This window comes from Mastacembelus armatus, chromosome 15, assembly GCF_900324485.2.
Source record: "Mastacembelus armatus chromosome 15, fMasArm1.2, whole genome shotgun sequence".
Lineage (NCBI taxonomy): Eukaryota > Metazoa > Chordata > Actinopteri > Synbranchiformes > Mastacembelidae > Mastacembelus > Mastacembelus armatus.
The window spans coordinates 8180318-8190006 of NC_046647.1; the positions used below are offsets into that span (position 1 = coordinate 8180318).

A 9689-nucleotide genomic window follows, 5' to 3' on the forward strand; every position below is an offset into this window, starting at 1 on the left:
CAATTGAGACTATTTAACGTTGAAGGTCATACTTAACCATGATCTCTAGCATGAGATTTGTATTAATATCTCCAGTGGATCCTCTGGAATCCAATTACAGAGACCGCAGGAGAGTGCATTCCTGGCTTGACCTGGCAAAACAAGGCAGCTCTTACATGAACTGCCATTCAAATGGCCACATGAGATATTGACTTTCCTGGTCAACTCTACTTCAGAGACTCAACACATATTCTCTGAGCATACATTTGTTCCAAAATAAGCATTATTGCAATCTGCTAGGGAGATGAAAAACATTTGCACTATGAAAAATTAATGCAGATCTCTAATGCAACTCAGGTAAACACTCCTTGTATGCAGTCTGAGGTTTTATTTATTTTGGTACTTTGGTAGCAATTCCTGAGCAGCAGAGGTAGTGTACTTTAACATTAGTATATGGACAACTGCTGCATCACCACTATCCTCTTTCAATGACTCCCCACATCAATCAAATTTCAGATTTTTTTTACAAATACTATATTCTTTATATATAACTAAAAGAATAACTAAGAGTGTTTCTCAATATAATTAAGTTTCTTATTTGCCTACCGGGGAGACCAATCTAACACTTCAGCATGTGAACTAAGAAAACAGGATTTTGTAAGTGCCATGTACCACCAGTAGCAACTGGGAACCAAACAGCCACTGATCCATGTGTCCCATGCTGGAGTCTCACTCTACCTTTCTATGGCTGGGGGGTGGGGAATAATTTTACATCAGCACCACCTCTGTAATTGCTGATGCAGGCAGCCCATTATGGATTCAGAATGCATTCATCCACTGCAGTGTCAACTGTGCCACCTGCTGGATACCCATCAACGTGCATCTGATTCCACAAGGGCGTTTTCTTCTCATCAGGCAATGGAGACATGCCAGTGAGGCAGACGGTAAAAATAGTTAGTGGACTTTTCGTCAGCACTCCACCCTTTTTTTATTATGAATGGAGGGAAACATATAATGAGTTTTGATGAACAAACGTTTGTGACGTTTTTCAAAAAGAGCTGTTTTCCAAATGTTGGCTGGTCAAAAACCACCTCATTCAGAAAATAAGGGGTTTACAGTGCGGCTACGAACTGCTAAATGCAACACAAACATGTCCTATTACTGAGGGTAATGGACCTATTATCATCTTGTCTCTTTTAATAATCTCAGTAAGAGCGGCTGGATATTCATGCCACGTAAGGCTTGCCAAGAGCAATTCCTGAGCAGCAAAGCCTATTATCCATGGATGAAAGGTTTCTACTGTATTTGGCTCACCTATGGATGATCCATGTCTGACTGTCCATTAATAACCTGCCCAGGGAACTGCACAGCCCTCATACCAGTGCAGATTAAGCAGTGTTCCTGTGTAGCATGAACAGACAGCAATAAATGCCAATTCATTTACAGTTATGGACTACAGCAGTCTGTCGTAAAGCCAGAGTGACATTATCATGCATCAGGTCAGATTTACATTACACCAAAGAGGTTTATGTGGCCATACCGCACAGTTATCGAATGGAGTAAAATTACTACACACACACACACACACACAAAGAGAGAAAGAGAGAAAGAGAGAGAGAGAAATGCATATGGAAAGTATGTGTCAACTCTCTTTTTACAAATCCACAGATGCATAGCATGGCTGTTAGAAAATACTGATAATCAGGATGAAGTCCCCAGCTCCTTTGGGGCAGAGACAAACCTGCCTTTCTATCTCTGGGTAATGCCAAGCACTTCACCAGTTTGCTTCTATTTTCAAATGGGTTACAAAACAGTGAGGACCTTTTGAACAGCAGTCCTGTGCTGCGCTACATTAACATTCCAGTTGTGTAGCTGCCCTGACAACACAGAAATATGTTTTGACTACATCCTTCAGTGGCAAATGGAAAACAAGGTTCTTTGTTTGTTTTTTGTAGGCTGCTCAAAGAAAAAACACATTTTTCTATCCACAACCCACAGGAAGTTGGAGCTGGTGACTTATTTTCATGTGAGAAGTTTCAAATACTCCATCACCTTTGGATAACATCACTTGGCTGCTCCCCAAGTGGGTGGACTGTACCACCCATATAAAAAAAAAAGTGGAAAAAAATGAATCCATTGTTTATTGTGTGGAAACCGTGTTTCAGCTTGGTTGGGTTTAGAGTGACAGCATGACAAGTACCAGAAAAGGTAATGGCTGAAAGAAATCGATGATGTTTCTTTGTGAGTTTGAAAGTGTCGCAGCAGTTGAAGAATCATTTCTAGCCCCAAACATTTAAACACTAGTCAATGGCCTCTGCAAAACTCACTGATAAGCTGCAGACTGTGACAGTGGCTGATTTTAGCATTGACTGCGGAAGTAAACTTTGGTTATTAATCAAAATAAATAATATTTTTTTATTTTTATAAACTAGAAAATAGATTAAGTTGCTGTGATATTGGCAAACCATTAGGTTCCAAGCAATTAGATTTTACTACTGTGTCTGGCATAAAGTCAGAGAATACATAAGGTTTAAAAATCTCAATTTGTCCACATGCCCATGGTATAATCCAGGTCTAAGCCTCATGTTGCTTCCTCATGTACTGCTGTTTGGCAAAACGCAGCAGGTCCACCCTTGCATATGTGTTTGCATTATATAACTATGGTTAATGCAGTGATTCATTTTTGACACTATTAGGACATTAGTAGGGCTTATTGGTGTCAGGGAGTTATGGTTGCATAACTTGTGCATAGTTCTTAAAAGTACATACAGGTCAGATGTGAAACCCTTTAAGAGATGTAATACACTGTTAACCAGTTAAAACCAACTAATGAACAGATCAAATTACTTTCAGACATTTACTTGCAAAAAGCAGGCAAAGTGCAGGACCCAGACTTTCCCCATATTTAACAACTACTGAAGGGTGGGCTGGAAAGTGAATAAAGAAAAGAAATAACAAAAGTTAATGTGGCTTCAATTGAAAATGGCAAAGTAACACAATGTATTTGACTCACAGATAAAGCAATCATCTTTCAAACTGACTGATGCTGCAATTACAACTCAGTCTCAGCCAGGTTGGACGACTGGATTGTGAGACTGGTGAACAAATGTTTTAAATGGATATATCTTTTAGACTGTCCTACCTGTAGCGACTTCATTCAGCCTCTCACTTAGATAATAATCATTTGGGTTGAGGTTTGGTAGCTGCTCCATGTACTGTTTAGGAATGAGGTACAGGACCTCAGCCACATGCCCATCCTCAATGATTGACATGCGCTTGACGGAGCTCTTGCGTTTCACCCGGACACGGTTGATACTGTGGCTGCGGTTGGAGCTGCACAGCTTGCCCAGGCTGTTGAGACTGGGCAGAGTGGGCATGGTTTCTTGTTCACCTTCAACTGTCCCACAGAGAAGAGTGAAGCACTGCAGGTAGACGTTGGCCAGGGTCGGGCTCAGGTCCGCTCTAAAATCCAGTCGTCTTTGGACATCAAGAATAAGGGGCGTTTACAGAGGCACCTAGCAGAAACAGAGGAGCCCGATGGGCAACTTCACAGCAGGTCATCTTTAAATCATAGCAGTATCCAATGAGACCTCAGGTGGAACCATCTCCTGATTGGATTTTTCCAACTTTCACTTTAAATGTGCTGATGTCCACATTGAGGTGGAGACGTCAAACAGCAGGCAGCAGGTATGACAAAGCACTCTGCTGCAGGTAGTGAGACACAGAAAGAAGCTTACACTGTCTTCAACCCAACCAGCCTGGTGCCTTAAGCAGCTTAGGGCTGACGTCGAGCCTGCGATTATCTTCTGGGTGGGGTTAGGTACGTCAGGTTGTTCCAATATATGGTGGAAGTTTGTAAACATACTGTGTCTCATCCCCATCACCGCTGATTATTCATATGTCCAATGAAGACCTGTATTTGTCTTTTGTCAGACCTTGTTATCAGATTGCTACAATTTATATCTAACACTGAGCAACCGCAGTTTCTTTAGGAACACATTTTAGATTCCGTTATGTGTGTTTTTGTGTGAATCTGCTTTGCATTAAAGTGTGTTCAGGTACAGTGAGACCAAATGGATGCACATTGGTGGACATTTCAGCATCACAGTGATCCAAGACATACTTTCAGGGAAGATTGTCTTGGGAGCCTGCCAGTCCTTTACAAGGTCAGCAGACAGCAGGATCATTTCTGCGGCCAAGAAAGCACAACCCCACTGTTATTCATCAGCAGGATCCTTTAAAATAAAAGATGCATCAGCACCAGAGTGGATATGGCAGCAGGGGCTCTCCATTACCCAGTGAAATCTTTGGGTAAAGCAATAGGATTTTGGAAGATGAAATTTAGTAAGAAGACATGTTGTGAGCTTTTAATCTTCAAACTATCTAATGTTGGGGTGAATACATTTCTGTGAGAACTCTCAGAAGGTTTTCCTAACAAACAAAATCCATATAATCATCATTTGGCTACTGAACATTTCTAAGAACTTCTTGAGTCAAAAATGTATTCACTTTCTTAGGAAATATGAGTTCAGTCAACGTGTCCCTGTGTGATGCGAAAAGAATCTGAGCAAAATCCACAAACACAAGACAGTCCTACAATACTCCTGCATGTTTAAAACTAAAGACTAAAACATTATAGTTAGTGAAAACAGAAACAGTAAGACCGAGACAGTCTCAGCAGCACTATTTTTGCCTCTTACATAAAAGAATAATAGACAGAAAAACCCTCGTTGACATCTAACATTCATCAAACAGATAAAGCTAAACAGAGCAATCTAGTTTCTCTCATTAAATCAAATAAATCATTGAGGTACATATTCACTATGAAAACACAGCAGACAATGACAAAGCATAAAATATCCTTATAGTCTGGAGATGTCGGGCATGGCCTGCACTTCAAATTTAATGAATTTCCTCTGTCTCAGAGGGTGCACAGAGATACAGTCGGCTGGCTGAGTTTACAGCCATTTACATCAATATATTGTTTAATTAATTTGTGTTCATTTAGGTTTCACTTATAAGCACAGCTTCACTTTTCCATTCAGTAAGATAGAGTTTAATTCCAGAGAAACGACGGTGTGATCGTAAGGTATTATCAAAAAGACACACACTCTTACAGCCACACATACAGACACATGGACCTGAGAGCAGCAGAGGACATGCTACTCTGCTGCAGCGAGGCACTGCCCTCCAACAGTCAACTACTCTGTGGAAGCTTTGACACAACTACCCACACACTCACACATCAACACATTCATGCTCAGAAAACACGACTGACATTCCTGCACACAAAAAATCTGCACTGCGGACAAAATACCTCCCTGAATATTTTTTGAAGCTGCTTCTGTTTCTGCTTCCTATGGCACAGTAAAACACACACCCCTGCTTTGCTTCCCCAGGTCTTACCATCTAGCCCGAAGCAGGAGGTGATTTTTTGGGCGTAGTTGCAGAGCCCATCGTAGCCAGGCTGCTGCCTCACTGTATTCCTTTCCCCCATCTCTACACACTCCCACACAAACTGTCCCGTCCGACAGCGATTTCACTCCTTCCCCTGCTCATCAATTATTCAGGCTTTTGCCAGGACACATGCATGCGCGCGCACGCCAACCTTCATATTCGCAGATACTGTGTACATTAGCACACACACACACACACACACACACGACAAGGAAAAAGTGCTGAGGCAGAGGGTTGTGATGTTGGAGAATAAACAGCTCTCTCCAGTGGTCAGATAAGGAGGAGGCATCACACTGGCTTAGTGCAGAACTGAGCCATGCCTCCTTTTACATCCAGCACTGATCATCCAGAACACACCACAGTGTAACTGGCACAGTGTGCGGGATGTGGTAACTCTGCTCAAGAAAGGGATGAGGCAGCACAGGAAATCAGAGCAGGGCAAAACTGGACATGTACCAAGTGTCAGGGGGAGGACTTTCTTTGCTGCTACTCATTTAAAGTGATCCACACATCCAAATGCAAAGATTGCTCTTAGATCTGATAACTGAAAAATCACGTCACGTCTTTTGAAGAAGAAGAAGAAGAGTACTTTATTAATCCCCAAGGGGAAATTCAATTGTTACAGCAGTTATTCTAATTTAAAGTTATTACATTTAATATTATTTAAATTATATTAATAGTAATTAATAAAGTAATTAATTGTATGGAGAAAAGTAATAAAGTATAATAATAATAATGTGTATGTGGTGTGTGTGTGTGTTGTTGTTTATATTGAGGAATTATAGAGTCTTATGGCTGTGGATACAAAAAACCTGAATTTCTCAGTCTTGGCTTTAGGAGGAATTAGTCTGTGGCTGAATGAACTTCCCCTTCACCACAGTTGAAGTGGGTGGGCAGGATTGTCCAGTGTGGAGTTTCTTTTGTCCACCATCCTCTTCTCTGCCACAGCCTCCAGACTGTCCAGGTCCAGTTCAACAACTGATTTTGCCTTCCTGATCAACTTTTTTAGTCTGTTGGCCTCACCAGCCTTGATGCCACCTCCCCAGCACAGAACTGCAAAGAACAGTGCCCTCGCTACTACAGACTGATAGGACATCTTCAGTAGCTTGTTGCACACACCAAAGGAACAGTCTCCTGAGGAAGAACAGTCTGCTCTGTCCTTTCTTGAAGAGTGCATCTGTATTGTTTGACCAGTCCAGTTTATTGTTAATGTGGACTCCAAGGTATCTGTAGGAGTCCACAATCTCTACTTCGTCTCCAAGGATGGAGACAGGGACTGGGGTCTTCCTGTTCCTCCTAAAGTCCACCACCAGTTTTCTGGTTTTCTTGGTATTGAGCTTTAGACAGTTGTTGTTACACTGATCAACAAAGCTTTTTATCAAGTGTCTGTATTCATCATCGTTATTATTGATGCATCCAATGATTGAAGAGTCATCAGAGAACTTCTGGAGGTGACAGGTTCCTGAGTTGTAGCGGAAGTCTGAGGTGTAGCGTGTAAACAGGAACGGTGCCAGTACAGTTCCTTGGGGTGCACCGGTGCTGCTCATCACCACATCAGATATGCGGCCATCTAAGCGAACAAACTGTGGCCGCCCAATGAGGTAGTCTTTGATCCACTCCACCATGTCTGTGGGAACTTCCATATCCTGCATCTTTGCACTTAACAGGTGGGGCTGAATAGTGTTCAAAGCACTTGAAAAGTCAAAGAACATGACTCTCACAGTGATGCCCTGCCGCTCCAGATGGGAGTATGCTCTGTGCATTAAGAAGATGATGGCATCATCCGCTCCGATGTGTTCCTGATATGCAAACTGCAGGGGATCCAGAAATTCAGACACTTGAGACCTCAGGTGTTGCAGGACCAGTCTCTCAAACACTTTCATGACATGTGATGTTAGTGCTACTGGTCTGAAGTCACTAAGGGTACTGGGACGGCCTCTTTTTGGTAATGGGAAAATACAGAAGGTTTTCCATAACTTAGGCACCTTCTGTTGAGGGCAGGGGAGGAGGTATTGGAGGTGAGGTATACTTCAATGTTGTATGGCTGATAGAGGAGATGGCATCAGTGGGCAATGGGGAGGCAGCATTGGCAGAGATGTTGGGTGGAGGGATGTGAAGAGACCCCAAGGCATCAGCTAAGGTGGTTGAGGGAGGAGGGATGGTGTGTGAGGACACTGAGTAAGAGTAAGAAGCAGAGGTGGTGTCAAATCTATTAAAGAACAGGTTAAGTTCATTAGCAAACTTTGAGGCTCCTTCCACAGCAGTGTGTAACTTCTTATAGCCAGTCATTATTTTCATCCCATTCCAGACCTCTTTGATATTATTCTGTCTCAACTTGTGCTCTACTCTGTCTCTATAGAGCTGCTTTACCTCCCTCAGCTTCCTCTTGAGTTCCTTCTGCACAGCCCAGAGTTCCTCGTTGTCTCTTGCCATGAATGCCCTCTTCTTCTTGTTGAGGAGGCCTTTATGTCCTTATTTATCCATGGCTTATTATTGCAGAAACAACAAACTTTTTTGGATGGAACAACATTGTCCTCACAGAAGTGGATGTAGTCTGTGATACAGTGAGAGATGACTTCGATGTCCTCACCATGAGCATACATGAAAAGGTCCCAGTTTGTAACCCTGAAGCACTCTTGCAGGGCCTCCTCAGCATCCTTTGAGCAAACCTTCACATACCTCTGAGTGTTGTCTTACTATGGGCTTGTATGTTGGTACTAGATATATTAAGTTGTGGTGCTGCAGTGCCCAGGGAGCAACTGGGGGTCTGGTGCCTTGCTCAAGGGTCTCACCTCAATCGTGGTATTGAAAGTGGACAGAGTGCTGGCTTTCACTCCGCCCCACCGACAATTCCTGCCGGTCCTGAGACTTGAACTTGCAACTCCCTATCCATTAGGCCATGACTGCTCTCCTACGTTTTTCTGGATGCTTCCCTCCTGCTCTGCAGTGCCTCCTACGCCTCCTCAGGTCTTGGGGGATTTCAGATTTTATACCAAGAAGCAGTTTTGTTCCCTTGAGAGCTAACAGTTGCTCCCTTGTATAGATGCCGTTGCCACAGAAACTTACTGTATATTTTCTGATGCAGTTTCCATAATCTGCATATATCTCTCCACAGGAATTAGAAGATCCCAACTCATCCACTTTCATCCGTTATCAGAGAGAAAGCATAGATCTTGACTTGACTTGGATTAACAGATGATAATTCAGTAAAAAACTTGCAAAAAACATAAAATAAAGAGGAACTGCTGTAACTGGCTGCCAACAGGCGCTATTCTAGAATAGAGATGGGACTTTTACAGCGAAGCATGGCACTCAAAATAATCTTAGGATGCATTTATATTAAAATAAGTACATGCAAATAATTTTTTATTATAATATTCGGAAAATACATGTTTTTTATACCCATTACAGTAACTGTGATCACAGACCTAAATGACAAATGTATATGAATTGAAATCTTGTGTTGATTCTGATAATGAACTGAGCTGATTATGAGTTGAGCATCAGCTGAAATTGTCATTAGGAAGACAGTACGGTGGCTCTGAGAGCTCAACACACTGCAACACAAAAACACACTGCCAGTACACAAAACTCAAGCAAATTACGAAAACAACTTCACTGATTTGACAAGGCAGGTGAAGCATTTAGGACAAAACAATACTGCAAAAAGGAAACAATCAAATACACAAACATGATGGAAAAAGAGAAAATCCAGGCAAATACAGAAATGTGCTGTAAATAGCACGAACAATGGAAACGTTTCAGGTGTTGTGGCAAAAAATGGCAGAACTGTGGCAAATGTTTGGGGTGAATTTCCAAGAACTAAGAGGACAATTAGTTTCACTACAATTTGGAGTGGTTAAGGTTGACCTTAAACAAGGCACTTAACCCTTCTGATGGAGCTACTCAGTGGTAAACTCATACTGAACAGCTTCAAGAAATAAAACTGGCTGCACTGCTGCAGTTGTTACATATAGTATGTATACTGTGTACACATCCCCACTATATGTTTCATGAAATTATGTTTAAATAATTGTTCTAGACAAAAGAACACACCACAGGAAATATGACTTAGAAGCGCCCACACAAGGTTGTCTTATAATGTGAGTGACTAGGGTAAGAGCATCACCAAGGTAAAAGCTCATGGCCCAGTGCTAATAACAGTGGTGGGGGCTGGGCAACTGCAAGACAGAGCTCCCTGGACAACCAAGGGAGGAGCCGGAAATCATAAATGTATACAGGGAAAAAGGGAA

General features: G+C 42.1%; 1 protein-coding gene across 2 annotated transcripts in view; it reads right to left on the reverse strand.

The window, feature by feature from the left end:
• Positions 1-5403, reverse strand: part of LOC113131502 (actin-binding LIM protein 1) — a 31435-nt gene extending 26032 nt beyond the window's left edge. For both annotated transcript variants that reach the window (XM_026308820.1, XM_026308818.1), the window contains exon 1: positions 5386-5403. The gene's annotated coding sequence lies outside the window, so the exon portion shown is untranslated. The remainder of the gene's footprint in view (positions 1-5385) is intronic.
• Between the last annotated feature and the right edge of the window lie 4286 nt (positions 5404-9689).